We start from the raw sequence: 6,911 nt of genomic DNA, 5'->3' as shown, positions 1-6,911 counted from the left end.
TAAAAAAAAAAACTACGAAAAAAACAAAGAAAACCGAAAGAAAGAAAGGAAAAACGTAACTTCATTTCTGATGGCCGTCGTCTTCGTCATCATCATCATCAGCGCTGCAGTAATCTCGCGAGTGCTACAGCCGTCACAACAGTTTGCGCGCGCGTTCCCAGCCGTAATCCGAGGCGAGGTTTCATGACGCACGCATCCACCCGTTCCCGTTCTACTGGCCGTGCACGGTGCGTGCACGGTCGGATGTGAGTCACGGCTCGATGGCTGAACGTGGTTTCTAATAGCAGGCGCGATTCCGGCCAGTCCCCGTTAAGTGTCCTAGCAATCGAGGCTATTTCATATCACATTTCGTTGTATTTTTATTTTTTCACCTGCTTTTTGGGCGTTAAAAAACCTCGCATCGAGTTCGCCAGCTTCCCGACTCATTGCAGGAGTTCGCGGGCGGCTTTTGTGTCGCAACCGCTTTCCCGGTCTCGCTTTTTTTTTTTTTTTTCGCTTTCTGTGCCGGGCGCGTCTGCCCTCCCGTCCTGTGCATGGCCGTTGTTTTCCGTCGTGCATACTGTATACAACGTGAAGCTGGCCTCCATGTTATCGCGTTCTGTTATTCTCGTTCCTTGTTGCTCTGCCGCCTTCATGTTGGTCGGCTCTGTTCTGTTTCGGTCAACATGAACAGTCGATCACGTTGAAAAGTGAACATGTGTTGAAGCTGCTGGATGCCCTTGTTAATGGACTGCGGCATAGCGCGTTGAATTGAGCTAGTTGGTACATTACTGAGCTTCAAGGAAACAGCGCTAAATAACAGGACGGCGGCGAAGGGAAACAAACGCGGCACTGTTGATGCCGTTGTCCTCTCGAATCAATGCCTGCTCACTCATTTGCGAGACCCGAAAGACTGCGCAGTGCGGCGTGACCGTGTGCACTGCAGCCGCGCGGAACTTCACCTGTCATCGTCCCGACACAAAAAAGAAGAATTAATGAAGGGAAGAAAATCCGCCCAAACGTATCGATTGCTACAAAGGAAACCCATACGGGTTACACGAAAGAAAAGCCTCGCAGTTGAAGAAAAATTCGTCCTGGTTCGGGACTCGCACCCGGGTCGGGGCAGCCACTCTACCATCTTAGCTAACCAGGCGGCTAGCAGATGGCAGGGCGAAGTCGAATTTATCAACAACTCGAAGCAAAGGCAAGAGTTTGACGTAATAGTTCTGCGGAAACCCGCAAGGTGGAGAGAATTAATGAAGGGGAAAATGAGACATCCACCCAAATTTATCAATCGCTACAAAGGAAGCTCATACGGTATCCACGAAAGAAAAGCCTCGCAGTTGAAGAAAAATTCGTCCCGGTCCGGGACCAATTGGTTAGCTAACTAGGCGGCCAGCAGATGGCAGCCGCTCAGACGGCCGAACGGCAGCCCCGGAAAGGCGGTGTTCCCGGGTTCGAGTCCCGAAGCAGGACGAATTTTTCTTCAATTGCGAGGCTCTTCTTTCAAGTAACTCGTATGGGTTTCCTTTGTAGCAATTGCTACGCTTGGGTGGATGTCTCATTTTTCCCTTCATTAATTACTTCTCGACACCTTGCGGGTTTCCGCAGAACTATTACGCCAATATAGCAGCATCTATCTATCAATATTTATTTATTTATTTATTTATTTATTTATTTATTTATTTATACCGAGCGACCGACCAACTGACAGCCAATAGATAGTCGGAAAAGTCATTCCACTCTATAAATCAGATAATAAGAATCGCCCAACCAATTACCACCCCATTTCTTTAACAAGTATCTGTTGCAACCTGCTTTAGCACATGATATTTACGAATCTTGTCAACTTTTAGGAGTCTAGTTCATCTTTCATGTCAGCACAGCATGTTTTCCGGACAGCATATATTTATGCGAAACCCAGTTAATATGTTGTAATAACCATTTATATAGGAACAATAATCTCTTTCCGACTGCATTATTCTCGACTTTCCAAAAGCATTTGCTAAGGTTTGCCATAGACTGTTACTCCACAAACTACACCAACTAAATGTCGACCGTAACCTCTTAAAGTGGATTCAGATTTTCTCTTTTTTTTTTTCTTGCTAACAGGTCACAATTCTTTTTGCGACGTTCACCTGGGCGTTTCACAAGGTTCTGTCTTAGGCACTCTGTTGTTCCTACAGATCATATTATAATGACGTCCCATCAATCATACCTCCGAACATTCATCTCTATATAGTATATTTAGTATATAGTAGTATATACTTTAGTATATAGTAGTAGTAGTATTTAGTATATAGTATATAGTATATATAGTATATCACTATAGTATATTTCGAGAAATAATTAACGATGACGACATTAATGCATTGCAATGTGACCTTCTCGAATATATGTAAGTAGCTAAAAAAAAAATTCTTAATGGAGCTAGACCTTAAAAAGTGCAAAGTGATGCATGCATACAAAACCACTGAAAGCCCAGCTCCGTACTATCTCTAAAACATGCTATTGAAATCGGTTAACTCTTACAAGTACCTGGGAGTCCACATCATGGCTAAATTAACTTGGTCGTTACACACCGAACACATTATTAGCAACGCTAACCGTATGCTTCTCTATTTACATCGTAATATTTCTACAGCTCCACCTTCCTTACAATTAAGACTTTATAAAGTATTGATACGCTCTAGAGTATGCTGCAGCGGTATGATATCCCAGTCATGAAAGCTAATTACCTCCATGATTTTTTGCAAAGGAGGGCGCAGAAGCGTTGCGGAAAAGGGAGACGTGGACAGGAAAGACGGAAAGTTGTGCAGAATATAGCTCCGTTCGTTTTATATTCTCCAATCATAACAGTATCTCTGCTATTAAGACTTCCCTCGCACTTCCCTCTGTAGCATCGCGCGGAAAGGTTTCTCCTTTAAAGCTGTTCCAGAAATTGTACCCTCATTGTTTTCTACGTGACTGTACGACTCCTTCGCCCACTGCAGATATCCCACCATCGCATGGATCATCATCACCAAGTAGGTATCCCGTCATGCAACACGAAGACCTTCTTTTACTTACTTTTGTCTCGTACATGGCAGGAGTGGAAGTGACCTCCCGCTGATGTTGTTACTGTTAATGATAACTGCAAGTCTTGTGGTGTTTTAGCTAACATTATATGTCACGAGCCTTATTTGTACGACTCAACTATACTGACCGCTTTTTGTTGACTCCTTGATTTTGTCACTCTTAATAACGGCCACAAGTGCCGTGATGTTTCAGCGAACATTGCACAATTAGGAGCTTTATGTGCGTGGCTCAACTGCGCTGACTGTTTTTGGTTCAGTTGCTTTGTGTGAAAGCCCCCTCCCCTCTGTAATGCCAATTGGCCCAGACGGTAAATAAACAAAATAGGCAAAATAGTAACTAAACTGGTCCAGGCCGAAGCTCGACTGACATTCGACTTTTTTCGCGAAAGCCGTATCCCGTGAACTTTCGAACTCACCTGTGCGAGGAATCGCAGGAGGAAACCAGTCGCTATTATTATTGGAGCATGGTAAAATCACGCGTGATGCGGGGATTTCCCTCACCTTCGTATTGCTATTGTCGCTGTTGTTTTTCCAAAAACACATAACAAAATACGGCTACCTGCTGGATCATCGCAATCGTAACATAGCGCAGACAGTCAAGGGCTCCGCACGAAGAAAAAATAACGCCAAACTTCACGCGCTTCACACCGAGAGTGCAGGTATACAGCGGCACAAACCGAAAGAGAAGGCTTTTTTTTTTTTTTTTTTTTTGCTACCTCGAAGCCCGTTCACGCCACGGTGGCAGCGCGGGCGTCAAGCGTTTCTCGGCGCGCCACAATGGACGGACCGTTTCCAGAGCGAAGTCGGTTCCGGTCAGTGGTTCGCCTTCAAGGACCTCGCCGCGGAGCCAGTGTCTGAGAAGGCCACGCCGCTCGATCCGTCGACGGAGAGTCGCACGCGCCGCCGTGTGCAGACGACCCGACGAGACGTTGCGAGATTCGAACGTTATCGTCTGGTCCAGCGCAAGAAGAAGAGTCGTTCGTGCCCGCAGGAGAGCGGCGCGTCGTGCGGAATGGTTAATGTCATCGGGCGACCGGCCTGTCGGAAAACCGGTCAGCGTTGGAAAAGCCTCCTCCCGTGGCGACGCGCCGGGCTGACGTGCAGCGCAGCACGCGGTGTCGCGAACTGGTTTGTCGCGTGCACTGCAAAAAAACAGCCACGAAGTCACGCTGCACGCGGCCAGTGCAGGATGAGCCGCGGGCAAACTGGCGTGGACTATCTTACGCCGCGGCTGCAGCCGAGCGGTAAATGCAGTCGCACTGATCGGAAAGAGAGAGGTGGTTATTTAGATGACAATGCGCGATTACACCGGGGTTCGGAGAAACTGGTGTAGGGTGAAATATTGCGTAAGGCTTCTAACCACTGAAACCACGGGAAAGCTATTCAAATGATGCGGCTACAAACATGCTGGAATTTCTGTAAACATTCCGCAATCTTTGTAGGTTTCTTATAAATGTTTCAAACTATGACATCTTTAATTAATGTATCTGCGGAGCTTAATGTATCAAAGCAACACAGGGACTGCGAAAGACGAAAGGAGGGTCTCGGAATTTAATTTCACCTCCGCAGAAGTTTTTGTATTCCTCCCACGTCGGAATGCGACAACTAAGGGATAAATATCAAGCTTAAAAAAGCTCGTGCTTGCTCTAAGTAGATTTATATGCAAACTCAGTATGCATCGACAGAAGCCTCAGCTGAAAACGAACAACTATAATGGTCCACAGCAGTGCTGTTGTCGCTTTTTACGCCGCAGATGCACGAAGTTTTTTTTTTTTTCTTCTTTTTGAAACTCACCGTTTCGTGTGACCACTTCGGACTGGAAAATTAACGCTTGAGTGTGTGCGTGCATGCTAATTTCTTTCCTTCTCCTCCTCTTCTCCGTCCCCTTTCTCCCTGTAGGGCTGCCAACGAAGCTCAGTTTTGGCTAACCTACCTGCCTTTTGCTTGTGACACCTAAGTTTCTCTTTCTCTCTATCCACAAGTATTTTTCGAACGCAATGCTCGAGTCTCTGACGCCACTTCATCCTGCGCGTGTTCGCTGCACGCCCACCTGCTCTTTACCGAGGTTCACTGTAACCTTTAAAAAAAATTAAATTATCGGGCTTCACGAGCCAAAACCACTTTCTGATTATGAGGCACGCCGTAGTGGGGGACTCCGGAAATTTCGACCACCTGGGGCTTTTTAACGTGCACCTAAATCTAAGTACACGGGTGTTTTCGCATTTCGCACCCACCGTAATGCGGCCGCCGTGGCCGAGATTCGATCCCGAGATTCGTGCTTAGCAGCCCAACGCCATATAGCCACTAATCGGCCACGGCGGTTTCACTGTAACCTTGGCAACCATTTACGGCCAATAGGGTTTTACCACATGCATGTTTTAGGACTATCACCAGCATATACATATACAAAAGGTCTACTCCGGCTTCTGCAAAAGTTTAGCCCGATTCGTACGTCGTACGCCTGTAGTGAACGTTGAAAATCGCCTGCACTCACACGAGAGTTGACGCAGACTCGGAAGAGCGTGGATCCCTGGCGAATCCGGAGAACGACGCGGGCCTTGGAGCAACGTCGTCGAAATCAAAAGCTGAAGCTTATCGTGAATGCATGAATGCGTGCTCGCATGATCGAAACAACAATTACAAGCAAAGTAATTCCATCTCAGATGTCATGAAGCTAAAATCATTTATTAGTGTCGCAACCAGGTTATTCATATTCAAACGAGCGTGGGAGGAAAACTGCAAATTTTCCTGCAAACTAAACACCGCGATGATGTTAATGTAGGCGTACCTAATCCCGCGGGCCTGTAGCTCATTTTGATGCCGCGGTTGGATGAATGGCATGAGGTGTGCTTGACGCTCGTTTTAGCTAAGCCCGTACCTGCCGTGGTTGCTCAGTGGCTATGGTGTTGGGCTGCTAAGCACGAGGTCGCGGGATCGTATCCCGGCCATGGCGGCGCGTTAAAGAGCTCCAGGTGCATGGTCCAAGTTTCCGGAGTCTCCCACTACGGCGTGCCTCATAATCAGAAAGTGGTTTTGGCACGTAAAACCCCATAACATTTTAGCTAAGCCCGCGTCCGTGCATCCTCTCGAGTGCCAGCCGCTATACTCAGAAGACGACGCCTTTACTGGTTCATTGCAATCGGCGTTAATTTATGTCATTATGGTGTCACCTGTCTTTATTCCTCACCTTCTGCTCGTCTATACTCTATGGCACGCCAGCCTGCATGTATGATGAGCATAGGATCGAGAAACAGTTATCGAGATTTTCAGTGGACAAGCAGAAACGAGTACACCAAAATAAATTTCGCGAGCTCACTTTCTAGCATGCCTGTGACGCTTGACTGACGAAAAGATCTAAAAAAAAAACGTTTTTTTAGCATCTGCATGCTGCCTCGATCGCGCACTGAAAAGCGTCATTGTGCGTGACAATCTCTCCTTGGCACGTTCCTTACTTACCAGTCGTGGTTGCTTAGAGGCTATGGTGTTGGGCTGGTAAGCTCGAGTTCGCGGGATCGAATCCCGGTCACGGCGGCCGCATTTTGACGGGGGCGAAATGTGAAAACACCAATGTACTCATATTTAGGTGCATGTTAAAGAACCCCAGGTGGTCCAAATTTCCTGAATCCCCCACTACGGCGTGCCTCATAATCAGATAGTGGTTTTGGCACATAAAAACCCCATAATTTTTTTCAATGTTCCTTATATAAAATCGAAAAAGAAAAATGTGGGAACAAGGTATGACACAGTTGTCGCAGCATACGCTATACCCGCTCGCACGCGTGCCACCTTCAGAGTATATACTGGATCCTCCGTGGACGCAGTACAGAACTCTTACACACGAGCGCCTTGCGCAGC

Source organism: Dermacentor variabilis, chromosome 4 (genome assembly GCF_050947875.1).
Source record: "Dermacentor variabilis isolate Ectoservices chromosome 4, ASM5094787v1, whole genome shotgun sequence".
NCBI lineage: Eukaryota > Metazoa > Arthropoda > Arachnida > Ixodida > Ixodidae > Dermacentor > Dermacentor variabilis.
The sequence above is the reverse complement of the archived record's forward strand: the minus strand, read 5'-3'. Positions refer to the sequence as shown.